Source organism: Episyrphus balteatus, chromosome 4 (genome assembly GCF_945859705.1).
Source record: "Episyrphus balteatus chromosome 4, idEpiBalt1.1, whole genome shotgun sequence".
NCBI classification, from domain to species: Eukaryota; Metazoa; Arthropoda; class Insecta; order Diptera; family Syrphidae; genus Episyrphus; species Episyrphus balteatus.
Genome location: NC_079137.1, coordinates 31,765,614 through 31,786,948, shown reverse-complemented (window position 1 = coordinate 31,786,948; position 21,335 = coordinate 31,765,614). Strand labels below are relative to the sequence as shown.

The 21,335-nt window shown below is 29.8% G+C and overlaps 1 protein-coding gene across 1 annotated transcript in view; it reads left to right on the top strand.

Annotated features, from left to right (window-relative positions):
• LOC129919147 (exostosin-1) overlaps positions 1 to 21,335 on the top strand; it is a 286,145-nt gene that overhangs the window by 38,358 nt on the left and 226,452 nt on the right. The gene's annotated exons all lie outside the window — the stretch shown is intronic.

Genomic DNA, 21,335 nt, shown 5'->3' with positions numbered 1-21,335 from the left:
ATAAAGATCGTTTTAATCTATCACAGCCCGGTGATGATAGATGCTTCGAGATCAAAAAGATAGATAGACTCAACTTACATACTTACTTAACGAAGAAACCACAGTCCAGTGTTTGATCTCTGCCTCAACCATCCAGGAAACCTGGTCCCAAGCTAGTTATCAAGACTTGTTTTTCTGATATGTGCACAAGCTCCACATGTCGCAGTTATCTTAGTTAGCTGAGCAAGATAGATCTCGGCCGAAACCATCAATCAGCTCGGTCTTTAATTAGCTGTCTCCTGTAGCCCACTTCAACTTCCTGACATGTTGATTAGGAAGATTAGGGCCTTGTACAAGACTATAATGTCAATATCATCAAAATAAGAAATTTTGTCAAACTTTTCTGTACATCAATTACACTTAAGTGCAAGGATTAGTGCAATGGACTGTCAACATAGAGGTTCGGGGTTCAAATCCAGGCTGCAGTATCATAACAATTTTTTTGTGGGTCAATGTTCTGCTGTCATGGCTACCATTAGCCGAACTTTAGCATGAAGGCTGATAGGTTGATTTACCAATGCAAACCATTCCGCAGGATGTGTTAAAATTTAATCTTCCCATACTTACTCAAAATTCTTCACAAAACAAAGCTACATTTTAACAACTCATCCGCATGGTTGTCTTTGGTACCTGTACCTTCCAATGATAATCCCAAAGATCATTTTCCATAAACTTTGTCTCTTTCAGATGACCAAAAGTCTACTTTCAAAGCTTTGGTAAGTAACAAGATGATTAATGTGGTTAGAAATAATGTGTCTATATAAGACTCAACCACCTTTATTTGTTATTCCAACGTCATTCTGGGCGGAGTTGACTTTATCCTCGGGTCAAATTATCGACTTTCATCGCATAACCAGTGAAGCAGCCCTCACCTTAAAATCCAAAAAGCGGTCTCGCACTCCGAAATAAATTTGCCCAGCAGCAAAGCTAGGTCTCGATTTTTTTAACAGATTGAATTCACATCAACTATTGAGTTAAAAAATTATTTTGTAGAGTATTGTGTGACCATCAAAAAGTTCAAAAGAAAAATTGTTTACAAAAGACTTGTAACTTGTATCTCCATGAGATCTAGAACAATAGCTTGAAAGAGTTTTCAAATTTCCAAATATCGACTCTCCTCATTATTGTCCAGTTGATGCCAGTTTTGTTTGCATTGTAGTCATAACTCAAAAAAAAATATTTGGAAAATATGAAGTTACAAAATTGTCCCTAGTTTTATGCAAAGTGTAAAAAAAAAACTTCTTCTCGGTATTCAAAAGATTTAAGTTTTCAAAACTCAATAACAACAAAAACACCATTATTTCGTTTATATAAAAAAATTACGAAAATATCAAATGTAAATAATTTTAAGTTCTATATAAAATGGCAAATAAATGGATTTCAAATAATATTATGTACCTTATATATATTCCTAAACTAAAAGTGAGGCCTACTTTTAAAATGCAACCTTCCAAAAACTCCTTTTTAATGTTGAACCTCATATCAAGTAGAAACAGAGTTCAATGCTCCCTATTTTAGTTTTGCTCAAACATGATTGATCCACTTTACTGCACTTTATACCAAAATAATGGCCTGAAAATCTTAGGTAGGTATCTTAAACAAAACCAAAATTTAAAATTAAATTTTGATTAAATTCAAAATTTTCCCAAAAGTTAATCCATTTACAAATCTAATTCAAATGAAAATATCTCCCATAAATTCCTAATAATACCTACCGAAGTTGAACAATATATATTCTTTGCCACAATACCTGATAAAGAACACAAGTTATTTCATTATATCCTAGTAGTACCTAGATAGTAAAATTGAATTTATCCATTTTCTTCTTCCAACATAATTTGTCATTTTCCATGATTTCTATATACAGATTTCATTCAACTATATTGAATAACAAAAGACATAGATTATGTAAAAAGACATTTTCAAGATGTCTAGATTTGAATATTGTCATGTCATTGTAATCATAAATTTATGTAATATCCCAAATCGAATTTACTTAAAATCCTAGAAAATGTGTTTAACATATTCTAATCTATTTCTCTTAACTTAGTTCCACACATACATGCATAATATGGATGTCTATGCCTACTATAAGTAATATTATTATCTTCATTCACCATATCTGACCTCGGGGCAATCCAACAAAATAATGAAAGAGAATTTCCCAGAACTTTCATTATTATTTATGCATGGATTTAAATTTCCCAAAAAAAAAAAAAATACCATTTCACAAAAGATAAAATATCTTTAACATTCTGTTTGTCTATCTCTCTTTGAATGAATGTGTTTTTATAGTAGGTATTTCGTTTCGATTATTTCTCGAAGAAATATTCTTGAATAATACAGAGTCTATCTAATTTTCATCTCGTGTTAAGCATCTCCAAAAAAAAAAAAAAAAAAACAAGGAAAAACTGAGATTTAACGTCTGAACCTATATCTAATCCGCTTCCTATACGGTTTGTAGTTTGCAGTGTTAATTGTTTTGCTCTGCACAAATATGTTGTTCCATGCCTCCACACTCGACAGTCCACACACATGCGGTTAAATAAACACCATCTGGTAGCGTATGCTTTGTACTTGAGATACTTTCATCTGATAGTCAGACGGACCGATAGATTGGTGTGTGCCTGGTCTGTCACCGTCCAGTTGTACATACAAAAAAGCAAAAATAAAAAGAAGAAACAAACATGGGCTACAGATTTTCTTTTCACAGCGTGACCTCGTTATGTCTTCTGATGAAGTCTTTTTTTTATATTTAACATAAACCTCTATGAACTGTGTGGCCATTTAATGCCATTGCGACTGCGGTACTGTGGATTTTTTCCACAATTCTGAGATGTTAAAATTAAGAAAAATGATCATCTTGAGTCATAAATGAAATTTAAAACTAGCTTAGTTTGGGTTATTAGATAAAATGTCGAAAGAAAAATTGAAAAATTCAAAAATGTTATTAGGATAGAATTTTCTCTCCAATAGAACAGTCATAAATGTCGCTGAAAATGACACCGAATTAAAAAAAAAAAAAATGCAATAGGTATCCGCCCCGTCGCAATTATCTATAAATCATTTAAGCTTAATGAGACAAAAAAAAAAATAAATTCGGTGCTGTTAAAGTAACACCATAAATCAATCAATTTTTTAATTTTAATGTTTTCGAACAAAAAAAAATTATCTAAACAACATACGAAAAGAAAAACCAATTATGACCGATTGGCAAACATATAAAAATTAACGTGATCAACTTGCAAACATTTTTTTATTTCCTATATTGAATTTTATTAAGAAATTCCAAGAAGCTGCGAAACACTTTTTCGACTAAATTAATTAAATAATGTAATAAAACTACCTAGTCAAGGAAATGACAATTTTCGGGAGTTTTCCAAAAAAAACTTCCAATTAAATGATTTAAAAAAAATATTTTTTTTTGTTTTTTTGTTAAACCGTTAAATAGTTTAAAATTTAAAGTAAATTTCAGAATTTTGCAATACGAAATGTTCTTAGAAATGTCATTCAGAAAAATAATGAATAAAAGTGGTCCAATATGGCTTCCTTGTGGAATTCTAGATAAAACCGTATTTTGCTAATTTAATACTTCTTTTTTTTTTAACTTCTCCATCATCAAAATATTGGGTTTGATTGGAAACGCGAAGCTTTTGAAATAAAAAATCATGAAACTAGTTGAGTCATTTTTGAGAAAGCTAGAATTAAAAAGTAAAACAAATTTATTCGCAGTAATAAATTAAACAATAATTTTAAATACAAATCTTAATCTCGTTTTAAAAACAAAAAAGCATAAAAAAACTGTTAAAATATAAGTGTTAGATTTCTCTGTTCTCTAAAAAATGTATTAACCGTTTATATTTCAAGAAAGTATATTTTAAAATTAATAACATGTTTGCACTTGCCTAATTACAAAACACGTATGAAAAAATATATTTTCTGAATTTCTTATTTTTGTAGGCATGGGTACATATCGCACCCTCAGTGCAAAAGAGCGATAAGTCAAAAAATGACATTTTTGAGATAATGATGAGGAAATGTTGCTTTTTAAATTATCTTTCTTTTGAAGGGCTTGTTGTTAACGTAAACGAAAAATTCGAAAGATTATGACTGTTTTCATCCAATTCCTACTATATTAAAAGTCAAACTCTTTCCTAATTTAAACAATTTTAAAAAATAAATTTATTAAAACTACAAAATAAACATAATGGTTTTTGTAATAGAGCTTTGACATTATGGAAGTTGCTGTCCCATGGAAAGTTATAGGGGAAAGTTTAGAGTCAGTATGTATTTTGCAAAAGCGTTTTCTCGAAATGAACTTTTTTGAGTTCTCGCTCTTTTGCACTGAGGGTGCGATATTTTCAAGAAAACCAAACTATCAAAATAAAATGTCAATAAAATACTTGTAATGCAATTTCTGTGAAATGTTTTGTAGTATTTCGATAAAAAAGTTTTCAAAAATAAGTTCTTAATACTCCAGTCATAGCGTCGGAAAAAAGGGCCTAACCTTGCGCACAGAGGCACTGTCAGTTTTTATTTCATGGATCGATAGGGGTATATTTAAAAGGCTTAACCCCAATTTCTCACCACCTGATCATTCTTTTTAGCGGAGTTATTCACAAAAATGCATTTTTTAGATATTTTACTTCCAAGCTAATATCTTTGCTCCAGTATGTCGTAGACGAAAAAATGAACATACATTCTCTTTCTTATAATATTTTCTATCGTTGTATGTAATTTCATTGTATTAAAGTGAGTTACTACAAAATGGCAGCCAGTTAAAGTCAAATTCTAGTTGTTAAAAAACACATTTTCGTTTTTATTTCGAAAAAAGCATTTTTACAGAAAAAATCAACTCTTTATCACCAAAGATGACCGAGCAATTGATATATGAACACACGAAAAACCGGTGCGAAAACACCCATGGAATAACTGGGCTTCAGAATGTCCTACGACAAAAAATAAAGCTATTAATTGTTTGTTACAACATTTTCTATCGATTTAGTGCACATTCTTTTTCTTGAAACAAATAAAAAATAAGTAATATTAAGTTAAAGACGTTTTTTCTTTAGCAAACGTTTGCCTTATTATTTTGTAAACGGTGCAAGTATTGGCTAACAAAAATATTGTTGTAGTCCTTTAAATTATCTACAATTAAAAAAAAAAATTAGATCTCTACGACCCACATGAGCCGAGTTATTATAATTTTAAGAAAGCATCATTCCGTAAGAAAATTTAAAAAAATTTCCCTTGTTTATAAGTCGAATATAATAGTTCTCAGTGATAGGGGTTGTTTTCATTGTTTCTTGTTATAGCCCAGTAATTTTAGGCATTTTTTACCCCAATCTGCGGAAAAATTCCTACTGGGCTCGATTTTGGTATAGACCTTCGTTACGGCGTTGTTATGAAGATGTGAAAAATCGACATTGATATCGCGTCCGCGTTAGAATTTATAGAGGTCAAAAGGTCACGAAAATCAGTTTTTCGCATATATCTCGTGACCTGTTGCTCGGAGGTCAATAGGGGTCTATGGGAAATCTGTTTGTCATAAAATTATCTACAAATATTGCCTTATGCATTTTTCTGTAAATTGCATTGAAATATTTAATTTTCCTTAATTCCTAATTGAGTGTGAATAAACTGGACCTTCAAGATTTTAAACCAAACAATGAATGTTTTGAAACGACCATAAAAGCAACCATCATTCAGCTATAATTGTATGATTTCTTTAATAAAAATTGCCTACAAAAACATTAATTGATTGAATATTAATTGAGCTTTAAATTGGCCAATGTACCATGTTGCAATATTCTTAAACGAGTTTTTCGTACAAACTTCATTAGCTGTATATCACCTATAAGCTATAACTAACATTAATGGCAGGCAATTAATCGTTCGTTAGTGAACACAAAAAAGAATCGATGAAAAAACACCGAAGCTCTGAGACCCACCAGTAGTAATAATTTCGTTGATTAAAATCTCCAAACTATTAATTTTTTTGCTGAATTTCCAACCAACTTTGAAGTTATTTTGCACCATTGTACTGTAGTTTAACCCGCGTTATACCAAAAGCTGATACATGTCCCCCGAAAGACCCAATAATGTCTGTTTGATGCCTTATATCCACCATGGTTGCTGGTGTGTCGTTGTATTATCTCCAGTTCCAGTCATTCAAGTGAATTTCAGCTTAAAATTTTCTAATGAATTTTTCTCTTTTATGCATTTTTATTGCTATTCGTCTAGAAAGAGACATATACCTACATTTTGTTGCTACTGCTGATGTAGTTGTTGTTATTGTTGATTTCCTATTCCTTTGTATGTTTTATAATACACTGCAGATACAGTTAGACTCCTACTGCCTAATGAACAAAGTGTATGCATCTTCTGAAGAAATTTCAGAGGAATTGCTTAAATTGCATGCAATTAGCATCAAAAAACACACATTCACATTAAGAAGTTTTATGTGTATCACTATGATTACAGTCATGTGCAAAAATATTTTGAAAAATAGGTTCTATAGTCTTGAACGTTTCTTATGTTACTGTTTAGAATAATATGATTTAAAAAGAAATACTATCAATCCAGTTATTTAAAGTTGACCCTAGAGCTTAAAAAATATATTCCTTTGGATAACACTTGGCAAACACCAAGAAGGGTTTTGTTTTATTAAGTTTGATGAACTTTTGCTTTTCTTATTTCTTTGCCGCCGGGTACAAAGGGGTTAAGTCATAAATAAAAGTTTGACAGAAAATGCGAATTTGCGCTAATCGGTGAATTTTTGAGCATTGATCCTCTTATTTTTATAGAAAAGAGTTGCTCTAAATTTATATTTTTCATACCAAATAAAATAGAAAAAAGAGATTATTCTTATTTCATCGAAACCCGAAAAGTGCATTTTTGTGACTTAATCCCTTTGTACCCGGCGACAAAGATTTCAGCTCGCGCTTTTCAGATATTTTGTTAGAAGATCCCAATAATAAATTTTTTGCTACTTTTTAAGCTACTGTGGTTTTTAGTTTACAGAAGCTTTGTTTCAGAAACAAAACAATACTTTTCTAAATGTTTTTGGTTTGCTGAATTTGAATACGAAGACAAAAATGTTCTATCAGCCCGCGTTTTGAGATATTCCCGTTATAAGATCTGAATTATATATTTTTTTATATTTTTTTTTAAGCTACAGTGGTTGTAAGCTTGCAGTGGTTTTGTTTTAGGATCAAAACAAAATTTTTTATGAGCTCTTGGGTGTGCTGACCTCGAATCCGAAATCAGAATTTTTTTGTTATAAACTCCCAATAATAATTTCCCTAGTACCTGTTTCACCCAAACTACTGCTGCTAGCAAAAAAACTGATGGCAGATTTGAAATTAGCTAGGTATGCCAAATTAGTAAAAATACAGTAAAGAAGTAAAGTTTCCTTACCAGTGTAATAAGACAAATTTTGAATGTAAACTAGATAACATGAGACTGTTCAAGGTTTCTTTGACATTTTAGATATTTGAGATGTAAAAGGTTTTTTTCCAAAATTAAAAAAAAATTATAAAATTTTTTGTACACAGCAGTGTATAATTTATAAGAGAAAGATGTACTTGTACGACGTACAGAAAATCCAAACGTCAATTTGACAGACAGATAATGGTCTGGCTACACGGTGTGTGTGTAGGTATGTATTTGTGCAACAACAACAACCCCATTAACAATTTTCCACTTCTCTTTATACAAAACAAAGAAATGCACACAACGAACGACGAGAATTGCTGACACTTGGTGTTGGACAAAAAAAGGGTCTGGTGAGGTAGTTGGCACCCTATTATAGTTGGTTGGGTTGAGAACTACTGGTTGATGATTCAGAATTGCGTGCATTCAGGAACTATTATATTGTCCTTTTCTCCATTGCCACTCAAGCTCGTCCTGGTGCTGTCTACACTTTGGCTCCATTGTCTGGTTGGTTAGTTGGATTTTCATTAAATCTCGTGTGCGGTTAGATGACAAAAGTCACTGGAGCAATTAACGCTCTTCCTGGTTCCAGTTAATAATTTCCTTTGCTGTTAATGGAAATGTCCCTTGTCATATATGAGGCTAAAATAATTTGTACCATGTATCAAGGAGTGTGAGATAGAAAGACAGAGACGATTTTTGTTTTGACTATTTGTCAAGAGAAATGAAAAGACACCACAAAACGATGTGCATCAGATTATATTGGAATTTCTCATTAATTTTTATTTTTACTGAGCAATCATCAGCATATTAAATTGTATAATCATCATCATTATCATCATCTGCAGTGAATTAATTATATTTTATTAAATTATCATATCAGAATCTATAGGTAAACTATAGATATGGTTTTGACTTTGCATAAAGATATATTTATTGGTTGGTTGATGGGAAATGGGAAACCTGTCGGTTTCATAACACAGACAACTCTTCTAATTGTTGTTGATTAAAAATTCTTGCATTTGATGTTTTTGGAGAAGAAGCAGAGAGAGAAAGAGATTTTATCAAAAAAAATAAAATGTGTTACCTCTGCATACCTTCAGTTCTTGAACACACTGCACATTGCACAACATACTACAGACTGTAGGTAGTCAAGAAAAGTGTACATTTCAAATGTACCATTTTGAATTTTGAATAATTTATTCAAAATTTGCTGAAGAGGAACTAACGGACAAACAAAATGGATAGAAGAGTATAGAGTGAAGGAAATGAAATGAGTTTGAGAAATGATGAGAAGTTGTGAATGATGATTCTTGAAAATTGCTTTGATAATGAAAGTGTGATGTGATGATGATTTTCTATTTCTTTCTTTTATTTCTTTTTTTTGTTTTGTTTTGAAAATGAAGAAAATTATGTGTAGTGTTGATGATATGGTTGCAGAAGAATTATTCATTATATAAAAATTTGATTAAGTGCCAAATTATAACTGATATAAATCAGCTTATAATAGAAAACTTTGAAGAATTTTATTGAACTTGTTGATTTATTTATTTGAAGTTGTTTTTAATGGATTTTATGGGCTAGGCCAAATATTTGGCTTTCGACTAAAAGTGGAAAGATTAATTAGTTTGTAAAACTTTTAGAAAAAAAAGTATGGCACAAAGTCTTATCAAAAAATTAATCTCGCTATTCTGTCTCACTAAGATAATAATTTTTTTTAGAACTTAATTTTCAATATACCTATGATTTATAAGTACGGTGAATATATTTCTAGGGGCGAAACCCGGGACAAATAAAAAATTCGTTGGATCGTTTTGAAAACATTGGTATTTCAAAAAAAAAAAAAAAAGATAATTAAACGAGTTTTCAAATTTTTTTCTTATATTGATATCAAGATTTCGTAATAGATTTTATCTGAGAATTTTCGTTGAAATCATTTAAGTCGTTTACGAGGAAGTCAGAAATCAAGAAAGTTGTTTTATTTTTTAATAGGTTCTTTTAAAAAAATGTTTTTTATCAAAATTTTTAACACATTCTTATATTTTTTTTTATATAAAATGAACGCGTGGAGGCATTAAAAACACAGGCACATAAATAGATATAAGTGAAATATCAACATAATATGTACCCAAATTCGAATCCAAAAAAACCAAAATCCTCGCACTTTAAAAAAATCAAAGAAAATTATTTTGCCCAAGTACAAAATCTCTAATAAATAAATCCACAGACACAAAATCGCCGAGCTTAATATTTAAACAAAAAAAAAAAAAAAAAACAATTTTCAATTTTATTATTATTGGCAAATTTTTTATATTTTTGTTCATACACCTAATTAAAGTAATAATATTTTATGTTTTCTATTTTCAGGTGAGTGGCTTATGACTTATTGTGAGTAAGTTAATTTAAATTATTCATAAAGGTATTTGTTGATGTAAAAAAAATTAAAGGTCTGTTCAAAATTATTAAAAACTGTTTGAGTTATGCTTAGTGCAAAAAACATGTTTTGGAAAAGCGTGTGCAAATTTTTAAAACGATTTTTACATGACGACAAAAATTGAAACATTTAACTGCTAAACATTTGTTATTATTAAATTACTATACATACCAATTATATAATTCTGCCGGTTTTCTTTTCTCGAAGAAAAGCAACATTACCTTATGCAACGCAAAAATTAGACATGCCGCAGCCATAGACTTGACCTCTAAAGCCTTGTCATAATTTGCGAAATACTTGCCATTCCATCAAGTTCCAAGGGGCAATGCTCATTGGCTCTCTCGAACATCTTTTTCTGAGATTACAGTTAATATATTTAAGGTTTTTCGATATACTTATAGGCTATTGATTATGTCGAAAAAAACAGGGTAAATAAGGAACTAAGACGTTCACGGGTTTTTATTGCAGGAATCGTTCAATGGGTTATAAAAGAAGATAAAACCGCGGAGTGCTATTAAATGAGAGATTGGAAACTGAAGATAGGGGTGCAAAAGCCCCCTTTTTGGTTTTTTTCAATATACCTCGTAAACCAAGCAAAATTTTGATATATTGCATATATAACTTTTTTTTAGAGAATTAAATTTCCTATTGGAATAATGTTTTTTAAAAATTGAAAAAAAAATTTCCCTACCAAAATAGTCGAAACAATCATAAAAAAAAATATCAAAAAAATCGATTTTTTGAGTTTTTTTGCTTTTTTACTTGTAAGTTTTTTTTGGGTTGAGATAGACATAAACGTTGCTCCAAAGAAAAAAGGAAGATTAAATTTCCTTCAAAACTCTGTACTCACTAAATTTCATTGAAAATTAACCGAAGTATGGCCATTTTAATCTAGCTTTTTTCGCATTTTTAGTTTTACTCAAGTAAAACAGAAACATTTGAGGGGAAAGTACGACAACTTAAGCACCAAGAACTGATAATGAGATTTTGTAGAGGGGTTAAATACAATCATTGTTTACTATGGGAGGTGGGGGTCAATGTCCCCCGTTTTGGCGGGAGGGGCAATTTTCTAAAAAAAATACTTAAAATAAAAAAAAATTATTAAAAAAACAACGGCAACACTTACAGTTTTGATTGATACTTTTTTCAAAAGCTAGAATTATAAACTTAATATTAATTTTAAAATGAAGGTATTTTAATCAATTGTTTTTGAAATGCCCGATTTCAAAGTCAAAACTTGTGAAAAAAAAGTTTAAAAAGCACATTGAGTACAATTTTCACAAAGACTGTGGACTTCAATACGAAATTGATCGACAAAGTAAACTGCTTTAATTGATTTCTTATCAAATCATGAAAATCATAATGTTCCTATGCCTTCTACTTTTTGAGAAAATTGAAAAATAGACAAAATACTATCTTTATCGGAATCACTCGCTTATTTCAAAAACAATTGATTAAAATAACTTCATTTTAAAATTAATATTAAGTTTATAATTCTAGCTTTTGAAAAAAGTATCAATCAAAACTGTAGGTGTTGCCGTTGTTTTTTAATAATTTTTTTTTATTTTAAGTATTTTTTTTTTAGAAAATTGCCCCTCCCGCCAAAACGGGGGGACATTGACCCCCTTTCCCATAGTAAACAATGATTGTATTTAACCCCTTTACTGAATCCCATTATCAGTTCTTGGTGCTTAAGTTGTCGTACTTTCCCCTCAAATGTTTCTGTTTTACTTGAGTAAAACTAAAAATGCGAAAAAAGCTAGATTAAAATGGCCATACTTCGGTTAATTTTCAATGAAAAAATTTAGTGAGTACAGCATTTTGAAGGAAATTTAATCTTCTTTTTTTCTTTGGAGCAACGTTTATGTCTATCTCAACCCAAAAAAAACTTACAAGTAAAAAAGCAAAAAAAACTCAAAAAATCGATTTTTTTGATATTTTTTTTATGATTGTTTCGACTATTTTGGTAGGGAAATTTTTTTTTTTCAATTTTTAAAAAACATTATTCCAATAGGAAATTTAATTCTCTAAAAAAAGTTATAAATGCAATATATCAAAATTTTGCTTGGTTTACGAGGTATATTGAAAAAACCAAAAAGGGGGCTTTTGCACCCCTATCTTCAGTTTCCACCCTCTCATTTTATAGCACAACGCGGTTTTATCTTCTTTTATAACCCATTGAACGATTCCTGCAATAAAAACCCGTGAACGTCTTAGTTCCTTTCTAAACTACATAATCAATAGCCTATTATAGAGCATATTGGATACGATTTTACATAGTATACGACTTTTTGCAGCATATTTTAAGCATTTATAGGGTTTAATTTTAAGAATTTTTATCACACGAATAAGTTTTATATCCTTATTCCAAATAACAGGTTTGTTAAGGATTCGATAAGTGTTTCTTTTTTATTAATAAATTCTAAATGAAAAATATAGGTAGTAATAACGCATTCCAATTCGGTTATTTCTCATACAAATACTCAACAACAGTCTTTACGTCATATGCTACTAAGAAAGACAAGTTACGTGAAAAAAAAAATTGCAGTAGACTGCAGAAAGTTACTTCAAGGAAAAGTAATATAAATAGAACCACATACAAACCATGAAAATCCTTTACAATCAAACTTGAAAAAAAAAAAAATCAATGCAAAATGTGTGCATAAAATATTTTTTTAATATTCGTCGAAGTTCTTACAATTTTGAAAAAAAAAAAAAAAATACAAATTTTAATAACTTTTCAGTAGTAGAAACCTCCGAGATAAAATGATCAAGACTTTAACTGAAGCAGCTTTCGCTCACACTCTTTTCCCCTTGGATTAATAAAAATTAAAATAAATCTTTCCCAAAAAGTGAAAATATTTATACTGGCTTAAAAAAATATGTATTTTGTTGGATAAGTCCAAGTCAACAAATGAATTCTTTGATGATTGGCAGGCTTAACTTATTATTTTAAATTGAAATCAATTCAATCTATGTAAGTATTTAAAAACTATGTATGTACATTTTGTTATAAAATCTTAAATTAAAGAACGAGAAATTGTTTTCCTACTCGTTTGCCATGTTTTAATGTGGAAACAAATAGCTTGTTCATATTTATTGCTAGGAATTTCAAACGAATATAATCCTTTTCCAGAAATATAAATGCTTGTTTGTGCTAAGAGATTAAATGGAAGTAGATCATAAACAATTTATAACAATGTTCTATAAACAGAAGTATTAAAAGAAAATGTTTGGAAATGTATAGTACACAACTTATAGTTCGAAATCTCATATTTTTATGAGAAAGTAATAAATGCATACCTTTAATGTCCACATAAGCCTAGGTATAAGTTCTGATTTTCTGTAAAGGAATTAATTAATTGTTGTTACCCTTTTTTTGTAGTATATTTTGAATTTATAGAATGTATTTCTTATTGTAAGAAGTTCAAAGTGTCAAAATTTTTAAAATTGTTTCAAAAAATCCAGAAATTCAACTACCTAGAAGAATTTTATTTTTCTGTCTAAAGACGGATATCCTGGAACATTTTTTCAACAATGTTTTGATTTCTCAAAAAATCAAGCCTCATAAAAACATTTGTGATTTAATGTTACTTTCTTCATAAAAAATCTTTAAGAAATTGATTGGCCGAAACATCTAACCGGGTGTCTCAAAATTATTACCGAAATCATTTAACCATAAAAACCTAAATTAAATTTCGTTAAAATATTCTATAAAACTGTCATTTGTAATATATTCTTCGAATTATGAAAAATCGTTTCGAACATTTATTTTGATTTGACCAATTTTTCATAAACCAAAAATGTTCCCGTTACTTTCTTCAAATATTTTTTTTTCTTAAACAACCGAGGAAAGAAAGTAAAAAAAAACATAACATCTTTATGAAAATGTAAAATAAAAAAATTCTAACAAAATCCTTCTCCATTGACAATTTGATCCTCTTGCTCATAACTTTCAATTAGGAACCTAACTTTGTTCCATTGAAATTTTCTAACGATGTCAGTCGGTCGGCCGGTAGGTACTTCCTTCTGTAAAAATATATTCCTCTTGGATGGTTGGTGGATGCTGAATTGTGGGTGGCATCCATAAAACACTATTAAAGTCATCTCTTTTTCCTTATGAAAAATTCTGGACACAACACACATTATAATGGCAGGGGACTCTATGTATTTTTTTCCTTGTTATTTTTTATTTTTGCAAAAAAAAACTAGGAAAGGTTAGAGAGATAGCCCTATATTATATTATGACACAAAGGACTATTTTCCAGGACGCACTAATAGAGAAAATTGTAAAATCCAGCTCACTCTCGTTTACTCTCTCTCTCTCTCTCTCTCTAAAAATAACCCTCGCATTTGACATCATTTCATTTAATGGAATTTTATGTCAAACAAAATTAATAGACCTTCGAAAAAGTTTTTGGCCGAAAAGCAAAAATTCGTTAGATAGGTAGATAGGTTAGGTAGGTAGGTAGGTAGGTAGTATATTTATAATAAAATAAGGCTTACCCAAAAAGGTATTCCCATCACGTATTTTATATACACAAAAAAGGACATTGTCAGGACATTGTTTACATGGGAAAATGTGTTTTTGTTTTTCATTATTTTACTTTTATTTTTTGTTGGTTATGGATAGATACCCCAACAAAAATATAATCATAACTTTTCACTCGACAGTTTTTTCGAGTTATTTGAAGGCTTTATTACTCATCCCAAATCAGTTTTCTTCATGTTACTGTAAAAGGTAAAGAACGTATGACAAACAAAAAAAATATTTTAATTAGGTTTCACACCAAACAATTATTTTAATATACAGGGTGTCCCAAAAGTAATGGATCAAACGAAATATGCTGACAGGCCAACCTTAGGGCTCTCAGAATTTGGTAACTTGTTCATCCCAAATCCTTACGGTTTTCGATTTAATGCAGTTTTTGTGAAATTTCGAAAAATCCCGACTTCGCAACAGTATTTTGCTTCCTCCGCTCATAATTGATTTTTGTTTTTTACAATTCTTTCACTAAAACATTGCAAAATAATAAGAAATAATTATTTGTTCAAAATATTTTTTCTGTCATACGCCATTTTGCTGCAAATTAATTAACAGTTCCATGTTTTATAAAAACTCAATTTCTTAATTTTTTTTCAGAGCAACATCCTGAAAAAAATTTGTATGTGACACAGGTTAATTGTTTTAAAAACTTGCCGGTTTATTGCACTTTTCAAAAATGTATAAAAGTTTCCAAACTTGAAGTTAGAACGAAAGATATTACAATTTAAATGCAACAAAACAGGGCTTTTCAGAGAAAAATAACAAAGAAAAATAAAAACATTTCCTCGACTGTTGTTTGTTTATTTCTTTTTGAATAAAAGTCTCGATTTTTGTTTGTTATTTTGCTCTGAAAACCCCTGTTTTTTGCATTAAAATTGTAATATCTTTCGTTCTAATTTTAACTTTGGACATTTTTATACATTTTTGAAAAGTGCAATAACACGGCAAGTTTTTAAAATAATAAACCAGTATCACACCATACAATTATTTTTCAGGATGTTGCTCTGAAAAAAAATTAAGAAATTGAGTTTTTATAAAACATGAAACTGTTAATTAATTTGCAGCAAAATGGCGTATGAAATAAAAAATATTTTGACTAAATAATTATTTCTTATTATTTGGAAATGTTTTAGTGAAAGAATTGTAAAAAACAAAAATCAATTATGAGCGGAGGAAGCAAAATACTGTTGCAAAGTCGGCATTTTTCGAAATTTCACAAAAACTGCATTAAATCGAAAACCGTAAGGATTTGGGATGAACAAGTTACCAAATTCTGAGAGCCCTAAGGTTGGCCTATCAGCATATTTCGTTTGATCCATTACTTTTGGGACACCCTGTATAAAAAAGGAAAATAATATTTCATATTTCTTCAATAACTCTTAGTTTGATGAAGGAGATGTTCAATTTGGTGGAAAGTTTGAGTAAAAATAATAATGGGAAAATATATATATTAAAAGAATTCAGTCATGTCCTGAATTTATTTCGATGTCGTTGTTACACAGTGGAACTGTTTATTTACTCTTAAAAATATTGGAAACTACATTCAAAGATAGAAAAAAAGAAATGTTTAGGTAAAGTTAAACAGTTTTTTTTTGTATTATTTTATTATTTTTTATTTTATTTTATTTTATTTTATTTTATTTTATTTTATTTAATTTTATTCAATTTAATTCAATTTAATTTAATTTTATTCAATTTAATTTTATTTTATTTTATTTTATTTTATTTTATTTTATTTTATTTTATTTTATTTTATTTTATATTATTTTATTTTATTTGATTCCATAACTGTTACTTATTTTATGCCACCTTTTTGCCACTTGTGTACCAATGTTTGTCGTTACATATGAAAAGTTGAGACACAGTTGTCGGTTGTTTTAATTTTTGTTTGATATTTTCTTTTTTTTTTTTTGTTTAATAAATAATGTATTTTCCTTTTCGAATATATGTGGGTAAATAATATATTATGAACTCATAACTTGCGTGGAATACGTAAACATTATGTCTGATTACTTCAGAATATAAAAAAAAACCTTATATTTATTTTTCGTTCAGGATGTGGAATTTTTTATTAAAAAAAAAAAAAGATGAACACCACAAACGACTAGAGTATTGATTTATAGTTCGAAATTGATGAATTAAAATTGTTTTTTTGTGTTAACACAGAAGTTTCTTCTTTTGCAGCAGCAACCAGATGGAATTTGAATAGACAAACGTGTCCTCCATGATAAATTGTTTACAAAAAAAAACTTAAAAGTATATCGGAGGTAGAATTTGTCAATGGTATGAGAATTTGAAATTGTTGGTCGTTTGAGAATTTGTAAATTGGTTGAATAGGTAAATTGAAAATATGACTAATTTGTCATGAAAGCAGTATATGTATCAACGATGTATGAATTGATTTCATAAATGTCTAACGAGCATTTTAGGTAGATACATTTTATAAAAAATTTATGAAAACACGTATCAAAATCAAATTGAATATTAATATTATGTAGTAGAAAAGGGTTGCGTTGCAGCTTTAAAATATAAAAAATAATAATTTCTTGCATTTAATTTATTTCTGAAAAGTGAAACCTACTATAGATTTTTCAAAAAACAGAAAGAATTTGTGTCGGATATTGATAATAAAGTTTGTCATTACATTAAATATATTAAATTTAATTTACAACATTGTATTAAATTGATTTTTTTTCTACAATGATAGAAATCGAGATATGAGAAAAAAACTAAAATTCAATAGGGCGTCCAAAAAGTGCAAAAGAGTTCCAATAGTGCTAGAAGGATTATTGGCACATTGTCATGAACTCTACACTGAGGGAAAAGCCACCATAAAACAATGTAAAATCAATGAAAATCACATTGATTTAACTATTATTTGGAATGATTTTGCGTTGAAGATGAACATTTTAAAATCAACGTGAAAAAAAGGTTAATTTTTGATGGTTTCGTATCTTAAAGTCACATAAATCAAAGTAGTTCATCTTTAAAACAAAGACGTTTCAAATTCAATTTATTTTTTCCCTCAGTGTATTTGCTTATAATGGGATATTTAGATTCATGCGCAATTTTGGGCTTCCAAGTCTAGGTTTAAGGAAAACCAAGCTCGTTAGTCAGTGTAGGGTGTTAAATTAAGGCTCTTAAAGTTAAAGCAAAACAATTTTGAGAGTTTTAAAATTTCTACATCATTTACATCACATTTTTCGGAAAGTTTGGGATTCAAGCCCCATATTTTGGGTACAACAAGAAATAACCTCTTCAATACTTTTTTTTTAATCGAAGGTACGGTAGTTAAATGTAAGGTCAATTGTGTTAAAAAAAAAATATGTATTTTCGAAGAACTAAACTTTTTTTTCTATTTTTCAATACCTATTCAACGCTTTACAAAAAGTTGTAAATTTCGATTTTAAAAGTTGTTCAAGATCGAAATTTGGGCGATTCTTAGGTAATACAGCGAGACTACAACACAAATATGCCTCGAATTGTATGCGAAAGATTAATTAAGTCTTCAAGAGTTATTAAAGAAAAACTTTTGTTTTCAAAGTTAGTCAATACCAATTACATTAGAAAATTTTAGTTTGCAAGAGTAGTATTTGAGATACAGGGGGTTCGAATATTCTAAAAACCGTATCTGGCTGACTTACTGATTTACTGACTCACCAAAATGAATGGAGCCATTTTCTTTATCGTAGAAACTTGATGAGTCTTGGCATGCATACAAAGGAAAAATATCGATGTAATATTGTGTAGCATTATGAAGCTCTTTTGATTATCGGAGAATCTTGAAACTTTTTAGAATGGTAGACATATTTTTATTTCGTCAAAGGCTGAACCATTTTTTTTTTCAAAATTTAGGTACAGACAGATACATATTTCTTATCATTTTTATGAATTAAAATTTTCAAAAAAAGGAAAATATAATTTTGTTTTACGTTACATTTTTTTTTTCAAGGTATTGCAATTATCTCAAAAATGAATCTAACGATTTCGATTAGGTATTTTTTTTTTACAAAATTGTATTTTAATTTTTATCAAAAAGCCCAGATAAGGGAAATATGGCGTTGCCGTTTTTTTGCGAAAATTGGCATATTATTTGGTCAATCGCTTATGTTTTCTTAATAACATTATTAATTTTATTCAACATTCACAAACAGATATTAAAAAAAAACAAGGTTTATTTAAATGTTCAAAAAAGGTTTCGCACAAAAAACACTAGGTACATTTTTATTTCTGTAGGCACACCTCTTTTTTGCGAATTTGGTTCATACCGGTCTCACTATTTTATAGAGAATCATATATGAAATTGATGAGGAATTCGAATATTGTATTCACAATGCCAGAAAAATATATTTTCACACTTATAAAGACACTTTTTTGTGACCACTTTTTGTTTTTGTCCTGCCAAATTCGCACCCGTGTGCCGACATTAAAAAATAAGTTTTACTCTAGTCAACATTCGTTCAGCCATATTTCGGTAAAAAAAAAAAAATTATTAATATTTTTTTTTATGAAATAAATTCATCACCTATTAAAGAAGCATTAAAAAAACAGCACATATGCTATACAATCTCTTTTGAATCACTTCCATTAAAAAATCTATCTTTTCAAGCCTTTAATAAAAAAAAAAAGAAACCAAAGTTTGATGACCGCCAATAAACTTTCTTTTATTAACATAAAAATGAAAATGACAATAAAAGAGTGGAGCACACACATCCCTTTTCTTCATCATTAATATAGAAAGAACTCTGAGGGTATTCAATAAGTAAGTACAATTTTCTTTTATATTTTTTTTTTCTTTCCTCTGGCCTAGATAATGCTTATGACATTATTGTGCCAAAGAGTATATGTACATAGACTTCCCAATGCACAAAGAAAAAAAAAAAAGTAATAGAATTCTCCCTAATGGCATGTTCAGTTCACGAATATCGATATCGATACACCATCTCTATATATGCCCTCTATATAAACTGAAACCCCCAACAATATTCTACTTTTATATTTTTTTTTCTGTTTCCTATTCCTCTGAATGCTAACAAATAAATTAACTACACACGTATCCGATTGTATTGGAACGTGTTTTCATGCCAAAAAATAAGAAAACAAAAATAATAATCTCCAATTGCTATGACTGTATCCAAGAGCAAATCTATTCTGGATCATAAGTGTTGATTTCACCACAATCCCTTAGTGCAATACAAAAATACAAGAAAAAAATAAAAATAAAAAAAAAATCCTTTATTTTGTTGGTTTCTACTTCCTTTCATCTATGTATTATCGGATGAAAAAAAAATATCGTTACAATACAATTCTCTTACTCCCCCTCACACTCACTCGGTTTCCTTCCGTTTTTTTTAGACAATCGCCAGATACAAAAAAAAAAAAAAACAATAAAAGAACAAAACCTCCAACAGTCTCAACACAATTGCATCGAAAATCCCCCAAATTGAAATTTCAATCCACATCGTACAATCCTTGCTTGTTTTCTGTGCTCTCTCTGTGTTACTTTATTCCACTGCCACCAAAATCCACTGACCCCCAATGCCATTCGAAAAAGCTGATAGTAATGTCAGCGGTTTTTCGAACAAAGCCAACAAATAAATGCCAAACATTTTACTCCATAAAACCAGAACAAAAGACTACAAAACTACTCTCTGAGTGTTTCAAGTGAATAGAATAAAAAAAAAAAAAAAATAACGTCATTTTATTTTATATATAGAATTAAAAAAAAAATGTCCTTTCTATTCAGAAAAAAATGTCACACATCAGTGAAAATAGGTTTCAAGTGCTAATGCAGCTTTAAACAACAGAAATCAGAGAAAAAAAAACAACAACAAAGTTGTTGAATGTTTTCGAACTCGAAAACAATAATCGAGAGGTGGTGATTTAACCACCCTCTAGGCTTACACACAACACCACCACAGGACCCCCCGCCCCCAGTTGGTTGTGGTTAAGTTCGTTTTTCTCTTAAAAACAATGAATTTTCAAGCCCACATTCGTCCTTGTAAACATAACATACCGGGCTTGAATGAATGGATGGATGGTTAGTTAGACCGACTGCTGGATGGATGGACTCTTTATGTTGCCGTAGGAAATAAAAAAAAAGATATGTCCGCGCTACGTCATAAAAAAAAGTACGCACATGATTGTTCTAAAATCACATATGCAAGACCATGCTGCTGATGCTGATGTTAGTTCCAATGTTGCCAGATATGCTCTGTCAGAGCCACTTCACACGACGCCGAAAACCAGCAAGGAAATGGGTAAAGCCTCCTTTTGGCTGTTTGTTAGGTAAAAGATTGTGTACTTTGCAACCTTCTAAAAGGGTCATTTATACGGTTCCGGGCCGGTTTTCGGCCTCGTGTATCACACGAGCTTTGATTGTATTAGTTATGTCCGAAATTCGAACTGATATTTGGCAGAGCTCTCTGTGATACTTATCTGGCAAAATTAGATAATTTAAGGGCCGATCGTTATGTTAACTGATCCAAAACTTAATGCTCATCAGGGTAACATGTGTTATTTAATTATGCAACCTGTGATACTTTCCGGGACAGTACGTGATTTTTATAAGAGCAACCTGTGATACTAACAAGGGGCACCCGAAGTGCTTAGCGGGTATCCCCGTGATGCTTACCGAAGCAACCAGAGATACTTAACAAGATAACCTGTGATACTTAGCGCTGCAATCCGTGATACTTATAAGGGTAACTTGTGATACTTACCGAGGTAAAACGTGATGCCTTTTAGGTTGACCTGTGATATTTAGCAATGTAACCCGTGATACATTCCGGGCTACCCATGATTTTTCCTAGAGCATCCTGTGATACTTAGCGATGTAACCCGTGATACTTATATTGGTAACCTGATGCAGCTGTTGAACTT